Below are 18,446 nucleotides of genomic sequence, written 5' to 3'. Positions count from 1 at the left end.
GATTCACTCACTTTCACGTTGCACATATAAATCTAACAATTAATAAACTTATGGTCTTCTTCATCTTTAATCAGCAAAGAATAAATCATCTGGATAACAATCTTATACGAATATAAAAAGGTCTTGGGAAGAAAGCGGAAGTAATGTTCATTTAAGAATTTATTCAAAAAGAATAGCCTGGCCATCTTGTGGGAAGAGCTGAAGCAGGCACTCTCAGCTCGGCACCGCCTGCTGCAATCCGTGGAGGAACGCGACGCCGAGCCACCATCATGCCTGGGCACTTACAGGAAGGCTTCGGCTACGTGGTCACCAACCGATTCGACCAGCTATTTGACAACAAATCGGACCCCTTCGAGGGGTTGAAGGCAGCAGAGAACAAGAAAAAAGAAGCCGGCGGGGGCGGCTTTGGGGGCCCTGGGGCCAAGAGCGCAGCTCAGGCCGTAGCCCAAACTCCAACGTGGTGGGCAAACAGCTGCATAAAGAGTCCCAGAAAGACATCAAGAACCCGCTGTCTCCCAGCGTTGGCGTGGTTGACAAGAAGGAGGAGATGCAGCCACCTGTGGCACTTAACAAAGAAGGAAAAAGACGCGTTGGAAGAAGACCTGATCAACAATTTCAGGGTGAAGAGAAGATAATTGATAGGAGACCAGAAAGGCGACCACCTCGTGAAAGACGATTGAAAAGCCACTTGAAGTAAAGCGTGGGGGGCTTCCCTGGTGGCGACCTCTTGGAAGAGGTCGAGGAGGTTGTGGACGGGGAATGGGCCGGGGAGATGGCTTTGATTCTCGTGACAAACGTGAATTTGATAGGCATAGTGGAAGTGACAGATCTGGCCTGAAACATGAGGACAAGCGTGGAGGTAGCGGGTCTCACAGCTGGGGAACTGTCAAAGATGAATTAACTGACTTGGAGCAATCAAATGTGACTGAGGAAACACCTGAAGGTGAAGAACATCCAGTGGCAGACACTGAAAATAAGGAGAATGAAGTTGAAAAGTGAAGGAAGAAGACCCAAAAGAAATGACTTTGGATGCGTGGAAAGCTATTCAAAATAAGGACCGGGCAAAAGTAGAATTTAACATCTGAAAACTAAAAGAAGGTGCTGACGGGCAGTGGAAGAAGGGATTTGTTCTTCATGAGTCAAAGAGTGAAGAGGTTCACGCTGAAGACTCGGTTATGGATCACCATTTCCGGAAGCCAGCAAATGATATAACGTCTCAGCTGGAGATCAATTTTGGAGAGCCTGGCCGCCCAGGACGTGGTGGCAGGGGAGGATGAGGTGTCCGTGGGCGTGGTGGACGTCCAAACCGGGGCATCAGGACTGACAAGTCAAGTGCTTCTGCTCCTGACGTGGATGACCCAGAGGCATTCCCAGCTCTGGCTTAACTGGGTGCCATAAGACAACCCTGGTTCCTTTGTGGACCCTCCCCTTTGAGACTTGCATGCTTAAGGATCCCAAACAACTAAGAAATTAAAAAAAAAAAAAGAAAGAAAAGACTGTCATTCATACCATTCACATCTAAAGACTGAATTTTATCTGTTTTGAAAATGAACTTCTCCTGCTACACAGAAGTAACAATATGGTAGTCAGTTTTGTATTTAGAAATGTATTGGTAGCGGGGATGTTTTCATAATTTTCAGAGATTATGCATTCTTCATGAATGCTTTTGTATTACTGCTTGCAAATATGCATTTCCAAATTTGAAATATAGGTGTGAAAAGTGTGTACCAGTTTAAAAAAGAAGCATAAAATAGATTCTGTGGACAACTTTGCATATAAATATAAGGGTCTGGAGCCTCAAAGAAACCAAATTCATTGTTAATTTTTCAAAGATGAAAAACTAAACAAAGTGGCACATTACATAAATGAGCCACTAATGATAAATAATGAAACAGTTAATTTTCTCTAGTGAGCAATGGCAACAAATTTTTGAAAAGTAAACATTTAATTTCATGTTGATTAAAAAAATAATGAGGTTTGATTTCAGTATTTTAATGAGACTGAACTAATTTTGTCTTAGCCTATCAAATAGTGATTCTAAAATTTTTCTGAAGTGTCTGAAATTTGTAAGCTATGGTTTACTTGGTGTAACTTTATTGGCTGGATATTTAATTATCGTACATTAATTTGCTCATTCAGATTATGTACCTCACTCAAGGTACACTTTTTAAAACAAAATCCAGGAAATACGTAAATGTTCTCAATCCATCTATAGCCAGCCATTTCCAATCTGCTTCTCATTCTGTGCTCTGAAGTCCATGGGATTACTTCTAATTTGCTCTTCCAAGTTTCTCTGCTCCATCAATACTGATTCAGTATGTGCTGCTCAGACTATTTTGTGGCTCTATTATTTACTCCAATAGCTTCTGTTCAAGTGCCAAGAAGAGAAGATGTTAAAAATGACATAACGCTAGTATCAGGGAAAAAAATCCCAGCTACTCTGCCCATGTGGTAGAGACAGAACAATACAGGGTAAATATTTTTAGTTTTTTTGTGTGATGGGATTTGGTTAGGTTTTGTGGTTTAAAATTAATAATTTCCATTCAAGGAAATTACAATGCTTTCTCCATACTGTAAAGCTCATTATGTGTAGCTATAAGATTAGAGTGGTGTTTTCCCCACTTCAGAGAGATGCTGTTACAGCAGAAATTAAAGATGTGGAAAAGATGGCACACGTCAGAAAAAAGGAGGAAGAGGACTCAGTGACTTAAGTTATATTTTATATTTAAAAGAAAAGGAATTGGTGATGTCACACAGCAACGACAGCAAAAGCAGCCAAAGTTGGAGAGAAAACAGAGCCATCAAGTTGAGAGAACTGTGCTGACATACACATGCTGGAGGCATGAGGGATTCCATGTGGCTCAAGGACTAATTTTGATTGCAAATGATACATTTTCAGGGACTCCCTAAAATGTTGAAAAGATTTTGTGGATGGCCCAAAATAATGTTTTATTACAATTATTATGACCCTATGTTTACTCCAAGTTTATGTGACTCTCGACTTAAGAAAAAATGCACAGGGCTTCCCTGGTGGCGCAGTGGTTGGGAGTCCGCCTGCTGGTGCTGGGGGCGCGGGTTCGTGCCCCGGTCCAGGAGGATCCCACGTGCCGCAGAGCGGCTGGGCCCGTGAGCCGAGGCCACTGCGCCTGCGCATCCGGGGCCTGTGCTCCACGGCCGTGGTGCCATGGCAGTGAGAGGCCCAGGTACCACAAAAGAGAAAAAAAAAAGAAAGAAAAGATGCACAACGTGAGAGTTGAGAGTTAAGTTTTATTTGGGGCAAAATGAAGATTGCAGGCTGGGAGACAGCATCCCAGATAGCTCTGAGAAACTGCCCCAAAGGGGCAGGGGGGAAGGTCAGTATATATGTGATTTTGGTGAGGGGGGAATACATGCAATCAAGCACATATTTTTTACAGAAGGTTTCTGCTAGTTTCATGCAGGTTACTCCTAGTCACAAGGAGCAGACGTCACCATGAAGGATTTTAGTGCTTTTCTAGGTATGAGGAGATACAAGGCTCATAAAACTGGCTCCTGAAAATATCTAACTATCTGAAGACCTGTTCTGCCAGTGTATCCCAGAGCACAGAGTGGCTCATTTCAGCTCTCCACTCTGAACCCCTTTTAGGGGGTGTTGAAAGTCAGCAGCTGCAGCTGCACATGATTTAATCCTTGTAGAGGTAGATGGCAAGTGTCAATGGAAAATGCCAATTTGTAGTTGACATGACCCATTCCCATATCCCGTTATCCCCTTCCATTCACAGCCAAATTTCCAGAGAGAATAGTCTATAATAGCTGTCTCTATTTTCCCCTCTTTACTCACCAATAATCACCAGTGCTTGTCACCCTGAAATATGGCATCGAATACCAGCAATTGCTCTTTCCTCTGGTAAAGGTCACCAGTGTCTTCCAAATTATCCAGCTGTGGGAGAATTTCTGTCCCTGAACTTTCTATAGCACTGATGGATTGAATACTTTCTCCTTTTCAAATACCTATGTTCCCTTTGCTCAAAATGTCTTTTGCCCCAATATTTCTCCTCCAAGGTACTGCTTTCTCCTGATTTGCCCCCATTTTGCTTTTTGTTCCCCCTTATTTTCTTTAGTGTTTCTGGTATCCATTTTTAAAATATATGTCTCCCCTGGATTGTTTCATTGACCCCTTTTGCTTTACAATTCACACTTCTCAATTTGCCCTCAATTCACACTCTGCCTGGGTGATCTCACCCACTCACATTGATTCAAATACCAGCTAGAAAGAAAAAAGGAATCCAAGAAAGTCTTCCCTGGCTTTTATTCACACAGGTCCAACAAACTCACCTCCTCCAGAATATCTTCACTGATGGTTGAGTCGGTTTAAATATATAACCTCTTTTCACTTGCAGCCCAATTATGTTTACTCCATAAACATTATTTACACTCAATGCTGCTAACTTACTCCTTTGAAGTTCAAGAGTTTTATGTGTTTTTTGTCCTTATTTTTACTTAATTATATTGAAAAAAGTAGCATGTTTAACTTCATTTATGTGATACTTAGTAAGATCTATAGAAAAGCAAGAATTGTATTTTGGGTGCTAAAAATATCTTACAAGTTTCTCAAAAACATTTTTAACAAAAATCATATCAACATCCCAGTTCTTTTAAAATTTCGACTACACACACACTGACACACCCACATTAAGAAGCAGAGTTTGTCATATTATTGGACAATAACAGTCATGATCTATCTCCAAAATTAAGATATTTTTGTTATATATGGTTTTCCATTATTCACATTTTAAGAAATCTTAAAGGCTAGAGCATCACATACAATGAATTGAAACCAGCTCAAGAGTCTTTAAAACTTCTTGGTTAAACTCAGACATGAATCTAAGACTAACTATGTAATGTTATAGAAAAGTACAGAAAAACCAATGTTCAAAAGATTAAAATAACGTGAAAAAAGATAGATGTAAAAAATTAAGATAAATGCTACATAAAACATTTTTCTTATTCAGAAAACTAGCCTCGGAATAACTATCCCGCATTACTAATTAACAAATAATCCTTTCAAACAAAACTCAAAATAAGATAATATCAATAAAATACATGATATCACATTATGAGATGTTTCAAAAATAATAAATAAATTTTATTCAAGGGAGTCATGGCCAGAACTGATGATGTTCCAGACAGAAGATGTTTATTTAGCTTACAAATTTCATTTACTAATTAGAAATATTGGTGTTAAGATGAGAACTCCAAATTTCATTTATTTCTTAAATTTATATTCAAAAGATAAAGTTAGAATTAAATACATTAATAAGCTGCCATTGATGAAAAAGAGAAAGCTTTGACCTAAAAATATGATGATTTAGTGTCTTCACTTACTGATTATATCTTGGCTCTTCCTTCATTTTACTGATGGAAGTTCAGGTAAAGAGCTTATTAACGTAGAAAAGAAAAGCCTCAAAGTGTGCATTTAAAGTAATGCTTTGAAGAAACGTAAAAAGATCTGAAGCATGTGATTTTTCCATAACTGCATATACATAACACGGAAAAAACCTTAAATGCATTTTACATTAAAAAAATTTGAAACATTTAATGATTTGACATTTCAAGATAATTTCTAATGACAAAAGGGTCTACCTATTTTTAATATTTATGTATTTGCCTTGCTAGCTTATAATTACTGCAATGATTTATTTGCTCTTTTTTTTTTCAGTTTTCTTTCCCAAATTCTGTTAAGGTCACTTTCAATCTCTCTCTGTTGCCATATAATCTCTTTTTTTTCATCTTTATTTTTACTTTGCGCCTTCATTTCAAAGTGGATAAAAATAATAGAAAGTGCTTACACTTAACATCATACTTAGTATTTATGAAGTACTCCCCCAAGCACTTTGCTTCTATCAAATCATTTTCTTCTTTTCAAGAACCTATGAGGTAGATATTATTATTGTCATCTTCATTTTGCCATTGAAACACTGAAACACAGAAATAATAAGCAATCTTCCAGGTCACCCAGCCAATAACCCGCAACTCAAGATTGAACCCCACGTGGTCTGGCTGAAAGGCCATGTGTTAGCCATGATACTGTGCTGACTGCTAACTTTTTTGAAATCAAGAAGAAGTGTTGCTTCAAATGTTCTTTTGCTCTCTCACAGGTAAACAGCAAGGATGTTCCCTCACATTGGAGAAGTCTGGCCTGTATTGGACATGAAAGTTTATCCATGACCTCCAAATCCCCAAACCTCAAAGACTCTTCTGAACCCACCTAGGATATTTGATGATGTCCATCCATCCTTATTTGAAATTCTGTTCTTGTTTAGTTAAACATCAGTATGAATAATTCCTTCTGTCTCTGATGTCACTTTTCTGTCTTGCTTCTTTGTTCTACTTCTTCAGTGCTGCTGTTCTCTGAGCTTCTAGCCTCAGTTCTCTAGACCTGCGATCTGATACACTCTCCTTTGGTGATTTCATCCCCTCTCATTGAACGAGAGCCTCACTTATGCCAGTAACTCCCCTCTCTGTAGCTTCAGACTAGCTTTCCTACTGTTTATTCTTACATTTATCCTGCTGTTCCTGGACATTTCAAACTTCATGTCCCACAAGTGCCCCTTGTCATGTTCTAAAGGAGACCAATTTTCTTTCTTTACAAATTTATTTCTTGTTTATTGTTTTATGTTGGCTCATGATATTGCTCTGCTCTGTTGACTAAGCCAGAGACTCAGGCTTTCCCTAGAGTTTTCATTTTCCACATTCTGCTCTTCTCATGTTACCATATCCTTCCATTCTATCTGGGTGATGTCTACCACATCTCCTTTCTTTCCTACATTACACAAGCCACACCGCCTTAGTTTAAGTCCTCATCAAATATTGTCTGCTGTAATGCAGTTACCTCCTAATTTGTCTCCCAGCATCCATCTTACACCCCTATGATACCTGTCTCTCTTGCTGTTAGAGGAATCTTTCTAACATTCAAAAAAAATTTTTTAATACATTTATTTATTTATTATTTTTGGTTGCATTGTGTCTTCATTGCTGCATGTGGACTTTCTCTAGTTGCAGCCAGCAGGGGCTACTCTTCGTTGTGGTGCATGGGATTCTCACTGCGGTAGCTTCTCTTGTTGCAGAGCATGGGCTCTAGGCATGGGCTCTAGGCTACAGTAGTTGTGGCACACAGGCTCAGTAGTTTTGGCTTGCAGGCTCTAGAGCACAGGCTCAGTAGTTGTGGCACACGGGCTTTGTTGCTCCATTGCATGTGGGATCTTCCCGGACCAGGGCTCAAACCCGTGTCCCTTGCATTGGCAGGCGGATTCTTAACCACTGCGCCACCAGGGAAGTCCCTAACATTCAAAACCGATTATGTCACTTCTAGGAATCTTACTACAGGTGTGACTCAACCTCTCAGTTCTTGTTTCCTCCACTGCAAAAGGCAGACAACAGTAGTACTTCTTTGTGATATTGTTTTAAAAGTTAAGTGGGACGAATCAGGAGAAGTGCCTGGCACATATTAAGTGCTCAAAAAATGTGCTCACTTATTATGGTTGCCTGATGTTCCCTCAAGCTGAACTCCTTTCAGTTTTCTGAGCATACCCTGATCTCTCTCATCTCTGGACCTTCATAGATGCTTCTCCCTGGAAACCTGAATAATTTCTAGTCATCTCTGGAGTCTCAACTTATCATCACTTCCTACCAGATGACATCTCTGTTACCTGGAGAGCAGGTTCAGTGTAATCACTATGTGCTCCCAAAGCATCCTCCATTTCCTCAATCTACTGATATCATTTTTTTTTTTTTTTTTTTTTTTTTTGCAGTACATGGGCCGCTCACTATTGTGGCCTCTCCCGTTGCGGAGCACAGGCTCTGGACGCACAGGCTCAGCGGCCATGGCTCACGGGCCCAACTGATATCTTTAACTAAATTTTAGGCACTGAGAGCCTACTACAGTACCTGGCATATAAAAATACTTTAAATATTTTAGAGTGAAAGCATAAAGGTGTATTTTTAAAGGGTCTAGAATGTAGGCTTTTAGGTTGGCCCACATTATTTTTTATCCTTGAATTTGGTTACTTGTAATTTCACCATCATGATAGAACACTGCAGTTTGGTCATCTGCTGTGCTTGTTACCAGAGCTCAAATCAGTGTGCCTGAGTTCTGTTTCCTCTGATTCTCTGTAAAGCTTACATAGATTCATTAAATGGAAAAGAATCTCCACCGGCTTTGCATCATTACTAAGAAATCTATTCTAGTATTGCGTCCTTGCTCCATACTGAAATTATTTGCTGATATTTATTTACATACCCAAATACCTGGTTAATCTGTGAGGTCCTTTTATTATTCATATCCTATCTTCAGCACAAGGAAGCACTATTCTCAGTTGCCAACTCCCTTTCTTCATTCTCTGCTTTTCATTGTCCTGCTCTGTGCCCTTGAAGCCTGACCCTGTGGACTACATCACCTGGGCTCCCTTATTCCCAGCTTCCCTGGAGTCCAGCCAATGGGAAGTCCAGGCAGAGGTGGTGGGCAGAAGAGGAAGCTCCAACTGGGAGGCATTCCCTCCTCATGTCCTGGCGGCTACAGTTCTAACTGAACATGTGGTTATATCATTTTTTTTTCTCTTTCTCCTTCAAGCCTAATGGTGAGATTAATGGCTTTCTGAGTTCACACTGTTTTTTATCTTGGAGACCTGAAAAAGTCATAGACTTTTCTTAACTTTGCCCACACCTGTAAATATATCCTTTAAAATTTTGTTTCGGAATCTCAGTTGAGAGATTGAGATTGACATATATACACTAAAATGTATAAAATAGATAACTAATAAGATCCTGCAGTATAAAATATAAATAAAATTCAAAATAAAAAAATCTCAGTTGACAACTGCCAGCTTCTTTTACCTGCTGGGATTGTATATGATAAAAAGTACCTTCTGAGCCAGGCACATAGAAAATGCTAAATGAGAATTTATTAAACAAACACACAAAGTAAGTGAATGCATGGAGGCTTAGTTCATTCAGCCCATCCTCCTTTTGTGAAAATCTTATCTTTTCATGTTTAAATAGTCTGCCCAAGTGGATAAAATTAGTAGTCACCAATTATTATGAGTCTTTGAGAACTTAATCCCTGTTAACAAAGTATAATAACTAACAAAGATATCTCATTGGAACCAAGCAATCAATCCCTTTGTAACTTTTCATATTCAGCAGGACATTGCTTTTTTTTTAAAACTGCACATTTCATAAAACCTATATGATTTTTTGAAAGCACATATAGGGGAACATTTTGCTATTTGCAATGCATATACAGGTGAATACAAAGTTGGTGCAAGAGAAAATGGTGTTATGGTCGAGGTTGGAGTGCTCAGTGTTAGAAAGCCAGCAATGTTAATGTTTAATATAAAATGCATCTGCTGAAGATTATCTTTCAAGCTGCATATCTCTGAAATCCATTACATTAAAAAGTATACACATGGACAGATATTTCACAAGACCTGTAAATTATCTCACAGTTGGTTATTGATCAGCTTATAAAGGCAAGTAAATAATTACTTACAGAGAATACCCAGAAGAAGAGGAATGTGAAAAGATTAAGAAAATATAGTAGATGTTAAGGAAGAGAAGCAGTGCTTAACCCACTAAAAACTAAAACAACAAATCCAGGAAACATTGTTATGTTTACCTGGAAAAACAGATTCTTATTAAATAACATTTAAGGATTTTAGATTTTTAAGGCTTTTGTCCCTGAAAGACTACCTTAGTATTGTGGATTCTAAATGTAGACTAATTTATCCAAAAGTAAAAAATAATATTTCTGACAGTTTGGCTAAATAGTAATTTAATAAATATTTTGATATGGTTTCCTTAATTTTAATAATTGAGGATAGTCATTGACGGCCAAAGTGGTTCTATTACTCCAAAAAAAAAATAGTAGTTCTATTTCTAGTTCACAGATTGGCCTTATATACCATGATATTTTATTAGAAATGAGAGAACAATTTTTTTTCTCAGAAAGTATTTAAAATGTTTGTTAAGGAAAGTGCCATCCCAAAGACCTTAAACAGGTATATCACCTATTTTATGTCACAGCTACCACTTTAAAAAGAATGTCCCAAACAGTGAAAAGACAATTGCTGACTATTTTTCTTTTATCTATCTCTTTTTAATTTTTACTCTGTGGTCATCTCCCTTGTAGAAGATTTTAGGTGAAAATTATATTTATCATTATTTTGTAATGTTCTTGTTACCAATGAGTAGATATGTTAACTATAATAAATTTAGATGTGCACAATTTGTCACAAAAGAATTAAAGAAAACAATCAAGTAAGTTTGCTATTAAATTATATTTTTAAGAAAAGATTTTGCAAGTTAGATTTATCTACTCAGGGACTAGGTATACAGATGTAGATGTTTCAATTTAACATTCTACACATATTTAATGAAAGAATAGGATTTTGCTGAGTTAATATTTGCTAGAGGAAGCTAATTAATAGATTTCAGGAACCTTGTCTAGCTCTTTTCAAGATGATGTGAGGTGAATAAACCAACCAGTAATAAAGGTGATCATTTACTAGTTTATAAATCGACATGATTCTCACGAAGGTTAAGTTTTCTTCCATCCGTTTTCTTTTTTCTCGTTAAATTTCTTCATGCTGTTTTCTACAACATGTTCTCTGACGAGCCTGGAGTCATTGTTGCACACAGGCAAAAGCCCATAAATTCTCCCCATAAATACAAATATGTGTTCACATTCACACGCCTATAGAGACAGATGTTTAGGCTGTAAGGTGAAGCGATTTCAAGCTCATGTGTTTAGAGGGACACTTTCATTCTCAGCCGTCAGGATGCAGTGCAGTAAACATCCTCCAAGTGGAGCTCAACCCCAGCCGACGGCAGAATCTCTGAGGGCCTACCACCTTGGCGCAAGGTCATTCACATTCCCTGCCTCCTTCTCTTTCCCCTTTAGCCAACTGCGAATTCAACAACACAATCTTGACCAGAGTTTTCAGACTATACCATTAGCTTATTGAGCAACTGCCCCTGCTTTTAAATTTTAATGATGCATTTTTAATATGATAAATATAGTATACTTGAATGGCTTTACGCAGGTCAGATAAACTGTTTTTTGTTACTCTTCAAATATTACTTTCTGAAGACTAGACTTCTAATTGTATGGCTGATATAGTTACAGATGTGCCTGTGGCTTCCAGACGACAGCTGTTCTGTCCCAGTGAACAGAAAACAGAGGTTGAGAGCAAGTATTTTTTTAGGGCTTTATAAATGGAGGCATTTTAACTTAGAACTGATAAAACTAAAAAAAACAGGTTTCACCCATATTGTTGCTGATGGTATTTAAGGAAACTTTCATTTACTGAAACAATATAAGGGTGACATGTAGAAATTACCATTGAAATTATTCAGGACTCCATTTTCCCAAGGCTTGGAAAACAGAATTCAGGAAGTTTTGCTATGGTAATTGACTGCTTAAGACAGGAAATCAGATTGATTTAAAAGCTGGGATCTTCTAGCACATCCTAGACACCTTTAATCTTACAACTCCCCAGGGAACTGACAATGACCCAGAAGTAGTGATAGGAGGAAATCATTCTATTTGGAGGGTAAGACTATTTAATCTGCAAAGTAAAATAGAATATTGAGGTGGAAGATCAAAGCAATTTGCCAGGTAATTTTAAAAGTTCCTTCAAATTACCTCAGTTATCTAGGTATTTCACAAGAAGAAAAGATACTTGATTTAAATGGACAGTGTATTAAATTAATTTCTGTAGTTTAGTTTCTTAAAAACATTCGTTGAAACAAATAATTATCTTTTAAAGTGTCATTTCTTTGTAAATATAAAAGTCTCTACCACAGAATAAGAAATATTTTGTATTTCCTGAATAAGTGACATTCCTCCTTTGCTTTAAAATGTTTTTCTGTTCTTTCTGATATGATTGCTACTACACATACATTTTTTGTGTGGGTGTGGTTCTTTTGGAGTGTTGCATATACATACCTTAAAAATGCATAGGAAACCAAGTAGCTAAAATCTGAAAGAATCACCTTAAAATAGTCTTCATTAAAAGGTAAGCATAGAAGGTATCTGAAAGTATCAGTGTTTTCTGAAAAGAAGCATTAGCAAAATGGCTTTAGTAAATCCAATGCAATATTACAATAGTTATAAAAAATGGTCCAATTTAGTCCTTTCTCATAAAGCATAACACAAAGTCCTATTGAACTTAGAAAGTTGGATCTGGAAAACACACACGATATGCATACACATTTATATCAGAGTTACTAGCATTCAAACAAGGTTTTGGACAATGCAGACATTTTTAAAAGGAAAAAAACCCATAATATATATACATATACATATATATATATATATATGAATAGATCGAGAACATAAAACTCATGTGATAAGAATCTCATTTTTTGGATGAGACAATTCACCAGAAGAGTGTGTATTTTTTTATGACCAAGAAGAAGAATCATTTGTTTTACCCAACAGTAATTTTATATATGGTACCCCTATATCTTTCTTTCTGTCACTGAATTTGGCGATGGTTCAGTATGAACTAAACACTGAAGTTAATTTAATAATTTGCACAACCCACAATAGTGGAAGAAATCAGGAAATTAGACAGGAATAACAGATAGTGTAATGCATCTCACATACTGAATGACAATATTTATCATCATGCTTTGTGAGATAGTAACTAATTTGTGTTACTCTTTTAATATATTTTAAAGCTTGTTTTATACATTTAACTAATTTGCTGACTGTGCAAACCACCTGGTCTTAGAAAACAAGTCAATCTTTTAACAAATGGCATGATGAGAAAGTAGAACCAGAGTGAGATCTTCCTGGTCTCAGGAGACCTGAGTTCCAGCTGCTTTTGAGGAACCAACAGGATATATGGACCTCCTTTCTCTCACTTGAGTTGGACTCAGTGATGTTGAGGTTTCTTTCAGAGCTAAAATTCCTTGAAAGTGAAAGCTATTTATGTTTCTAGTACCATACATCTCACCCAGCACCACAGTGGATCATTTGTGAGTTTTGTCCTCCTCACTCGACTGTGAACTCCTCCCGAGCAGGAATTGTAATGTCTAATGTCAGCATCCTCAGAGCTGTGCACAATGCCTGGCACACAGTTATGACATAATAAGATGTGATGAATATGTATGTATATATACACACACAACTATGATTCTTCTGATGAATGTCAATAGTTCAGTGAATTTCACTTTGCAGGTCCTTATGGAGGTGAATCAACTGAACACATTATGCCTCCCTTCCACTATATAGAAAGGTGTAAAATATGTTCTTTATCAGGAAAAACAGTAAAACTATACATACATGTACAGAGAGCTATTTAAAAGAATGGACATTAGGAAACATTTCAGAGATCATGATTGATAAACATTATATAGAGACCACAGGCAAGATAACCTTCTGGAGGAGAGGGAAAGACGAAATTCTAGGTTTTGTGCACACCCTGACCTCTTTGCTGAGATTACAAATGTGTGCACATTTGCTCTCGTGTGCTTTTGGACATTAATTTACTAGAAACTGAAGTGAGTCCAAAATCTATTTCTATTCTGGCAGAATAGCATGCCAGATCTTTTCTTCTTTATGTACTTTTGGCATATATTCAATTATAATTAATTCTTAAAGATAATATTTCAGTTTCATTCTGGTTTGAAGATACTAAGTCTTACGAAAGTTCACTTGCAAAAATAAGGACTAATCTATGCCTAAAAAGCAGTGAAAGTAGAGGTTGGTTTTGGGGATAGCAGTTAGAGGAGGTAAGATTTTTCAAATACAACACATGAATCCAAGAGTCTTCTATTTGTACTTGCGAGGTAACATGATTTAATGTAAATATTTTATCAATATGCAATCCACACACTGCTATGTGAAATGTTTTTTATTTGTTTTGTTTCTTTTTGTGTTTTCAATATCTACCATTAGAACATAATAGCAAGTATGTTTAATTTTCTGCTGTATCCTCAGTGCCTGATATATAGTGGTTATTTAATAAATATTTACTGAATTGACTAATATAGTTCCAAGAATCTGAGGAACACCTACTGCGTACAATATTTTGCTATTGATTAAAGATACTCACTGATATCAAGAAGTCATGCCTAGGTCACATGTAGTAATCAGAAAAACATAAAAGATAATCCATAATGAAATGCAGAGAAATTGCTGTAGAAAATGATGTTTTTAATAAGGGTGTTGAGATATTGATAGGTTCATGTGGTGTAGTGACAGATGTCTTCATGTAGGCATTGGTCACTTGAACTTAACTTTGGATGATGTGTCATGTATTAAATACATTGCAATATGGAGCAACCATTGTACATATTACAATATAGGGTAGATATATAGTATATAACCCAAAATTCCAATATAGGAAAGAAGTGAGACTGGATGCTTTGTCTATTGGGGTAATAAGGAAATTTCTTTGATGAGAACAGAGGGTGTAAATGGAAAATAGTTTGGAGACTTAGCATGTGTCCAATTATGAAGGTCCTTAAAAAAGACAGAGACATTTTTTTCTGACTTAGTAGACAAACGAGTGACATAATGAAGGTGGCATTTTAGGAAAATTAGTCTAGCAGTGAGATTTAGGATCTTTTGGTATGTTGATGGAGTCTGAAACCTGGGTGACCATTTAAGAGATGATTGCAGTAATTCATATATTAGATCTTAAGGGTGTAAAGGCATAGTCAGAATGGAGGAAGGCAGAATCCAAGTGACATTATAAAGAAATAATCGGACATTTTAAAGTAACTAGAGTAGGAGATGAAGGGCAGCAGATGTGCCAAAGTGATTAGAAGGTTATGGTTCAGAATGACAAGGAGAATATTGGATCTCTTGATAGAGGAGTGTGGAGGGAGAACTGGTTTTGAGGAAGATGAGATAGTGTGATTTCAGGTGGATACAGCTGAGATCTGGTGGCCAACTTGCAGATTATTAATTCATTCAACATTATTTATCACTTACCACGTGCCAGATAACATGCCAGACAGAAGGCATGTTCTCCACCTCCAGGGAAGGAGGTGCTGTCCAGCTAAGATTTTCAGGGTGAGTGGGAGGAAAACAGGCCAAAGAGCTCTCCCCTTTGGAAGAGTGACAGAGACAAGGTGGGAGGCATGTAAAGATGCTTGAGGGAAGGGAAAGCCTAGGACATTCTAGAGGGTAGCTCAGCGTGATTAAACTGTGCGTGTTCTGCTCAGTTCAACTTGATTCTAGTTTTAGTCTTTCACCTTGGCCTACATGGGTCATGCTAGTGCACAAAAAGTGGATCCACTTCTTAGGGGGAAATTGAAACAAGTACTTTAATTAATTAAATATAATGAATGTACATGAAGGTTATGTATACAAATTTACATAAAGATGAATAAGTAACTCCAGACATTCTTGGTCAAGAAGGACTTAGCAAATCATCTATCTTTTTCTTAAAAGTGACGCTATGTGACCTTCTGGTTATGTATAGGTCTTATTTCACCCGTTATACTTGGAAAAAAGTGTAATAGAATCCTCTATAGCCTGACAAAGGTGTATTCTACACAATATCACTTGATATGCTACTAAGGGAAAGGAAAAAGAAATTTGCAACATGGATCCAGCAACCCTCTAGAAAATAAGAGAGTGAGACCTCAATTTTCTGATCTTGCAGTTAAAAATTAGGGAAGCCCACTTGGAAGAACTAGGGTGGCTAAATTCAAGCTGTGGGGAGAAGACATTAATGGCTCCAGAAGAGAACTTTAATCCAGTGACATAAGCATAATCCAAGGATATAAATGTTGAGAGGGAGGGCAGATCTGACACCATGTGTGGCTTAGACTAGGGCCCCTTATGACTCAGAACTCTTGGCATTCTATTGTGCTCACAGGAAAATAATTGTAAATATGAATATAAACTAGTTTAGCCTGAGGCCCAAAACAGTCACAGAAAAATATTTGTTAGACTGTACATGATCAGAAATAGCAGCAGTAGTGAATTAACAGATTCTCCAGCTCTTTCTTATTGAGGAGTTAGGTTGGCCCACTTGTGGATTAGGATGACCCGCCAAGCTGAGATCAAGGAGGCCAAAAAGAAGAGACTGAACTTCCTGCTTAAAAGAATGGTACATGCATTTTCAAAAGATTAGCAGGAACAGAAGAAGAGTTGTAGCTCTCAGTACTTCATAGGGTTGTTGTGAGGATTAAACAAATTCATACTTAACACTTAGAACCATTCATGATATGTTAAATCCTCAATATTGAGAACTTGACTTGGTGAAGTTGCTCATACTGGAAGATATGGAAAAGATCCTCTCTTGGTAGAGAATTACTACTTGGCAAGAAAAATCATCAGTTTTCTTGATGAGCATGAAAGAATAACAAGGTCAAGTTGGTCTTAAATTTTCTTAACTGAGATACCTGTATGGGTGATAATACCAAAGAAACCATGATGATTAAGACCAAGTGGTAAAATCTTTCTATGCCCTGGACATGAGTGACCCTAACTCTCATCCCTGTCATTCTGCCTTTTCTCAACATTTGAAGCTAACCAGCTTATTCCCACTTTTGTGTATAGTATTTTTTTTTCTTAAGACATGTTAACATATTCAACCAGGTATTGTCTAGGCTCATAGACCTCGGAACAATACTGTCTCTGTGTCTGAAAGTTAATCTTTGTGTTATGAGGCATGCCTCCTAAAGTATGTCCTAACATATCCCATTAGGACCACCTCTCCATAGACACTGAGGAGAGAAGCTGACAGAGAGGTGAATTTAGAGGGAGAGCAGTGAAGACTGTGTTCTCTGGAGTAGGTTTTAAGTCATAAACTTGTTGGGTGGGCTTGAGGGAAGACCTTGCAGCACAATATGTCTTACAGGACTTCAAGGAACAGCACTTTGGGGACGAAATACTTCTGCATTCCTGCATCACCCTTCATCTGATCTGACTGCAGGTACGCACCATTATTTTCTGAGGTCTAAAGAATTTATAGGAGCGCTCTCAATGTTACCATCAATAATCTTTAAGAAGATAAGGAGATTATGGATAGGAAATTGGCCTCTTTTAGAAATAAAAAAGGATATGTTTTTAAACCTATGATTGATAATCCTACTGTTTGTCCCTACTAGTATTCTAGAATAGTTAGTCAACAGAGAAAATGACTCTAGAAGTCAGTGTGGATTCCTAGAAGTCACTGTGGATTCAAAGGCTATGCTTGCTAATCCCATTTCCTTCTAGATAGCATTGCTAGATCACGAGATGAAGTCAGTGTTGCAGAGTATATCTGATACTTTGTTATGAAACCATTGTGGGTGAAATGGGAATATGGTGACCAGATTATGTCAGAGGGACCCTCAAGTGGCTGATCATTCAAAATCAAACAAACACACATACACTCACAAGAGAAGTCCTGTGTTCACTGCTACAGAACTGACTGGCTTATTCACTTTGTCCTTCTCTAAAGACGAAGTTTTCTTCTTAAACCTTCAGATAGCATTAAGTGGAGAGGCCAATTAAGCTATACATTGGATGATAAGTATGAGAATTGAACACATTTCTACAGGCTGTATATAAAGGTCAAACCAAAAAGATCTAGGCAACGTCTTCTTAATTTGGGTGGTTCTCTGTCTGTAAACTTTTACTGAGATACGTTTGAAAAATGTCCTTGAACTCGGTCTGTATGTCTAAAGAGAAAAGTACTACATTCCATGTTTCTGTGACCATTGTCCCCTGCACGAAAAGACCTTAGGGAAGGAAGAATCCCAACATGCCAGCTACTGCTTGAACAGAATGTACCTGAGACATCAGAGCTTTGAGAGTTTGTACAAATGTATGTACTCCTTGATTTTCCCCCGACACATGGGGATTCAGTTACATATAAATAGCAAGAAGATGACTGTTTCTGATTATAGGCATATTCTACATTATATACATAATTTTAGAACAAGCAAAACTATGACATGATGTTTCTATTTAGATTTCTGAGCTCACCATTGGATTCTACTAATGGACATCGAAATGAAAAGTAAATAGTGTAGTTCCTAACTTACCCTCTTCCCCAGAATTCCAGGTTTAATAAATACCCTTTCACCTAAGAATCCTAACTGAGGCAGGAACACTTGCTTAACTGTCCTTGGAAAAAGGCCCCTACTCACCCTGATAGGAGGTTCTATAGTCTTGGTTTTGTGCTTCCTTTCATAAAGTGCAAGTTCAGTGAGGACGATAATTCCTTTTGTGCCCTTGCACAAATTCTAGTATGTTACTGATTATGTAATAAATTTTCAATTCTCATTGTTTGTTGTGCTGTTGGCAATAAATGTGTGTCCTCCCCCCACTCCTTCTCCTCTCACACTGTTCTCCAGTCGATAAAAGCAGATTGCTTTTCTTTAGAGAAAAGTTACAAATTCAAGGTATTTCATCCTCCCGGTGAAGCCAAACTATTCTCTTTTAGGCAAGTAAACAG

General features: G+C 37.5%; 1 pseudogene; it reads left to right on the top strand.

Moving 5' to 3' along the window:
* Window positions 1-269: 269 nt before the first annotated feature.
* LOC136137691 (SERPINE1 mRNA-binding protein 1-like) lies at window positions 270-1,385 on the top strand (annotated as a pseudogene).
* Window positions 1,386-18,446: the final 17,061 nt, after the last annotated feature.

The sequence above is a fragment of the Phocoena phocoena genome, chromosome 18, assembly GCF_963924675.1.
Source record: "Phocoena phocoena chromosome 18, mPhoPho1.1, whole genome shotgun sequence".
In the NCBI taxonomy this organism is placed as follows: domain Eukaryota; kingdom Metazoa; phylum Chordata; class Mammalia; order Artiodactyla; family Phocoenidae; genus Phocoena; species Phocoena phocoena.
This window is presented reverse-complemented; position numbering and strand designations above follow the sequence as displayed.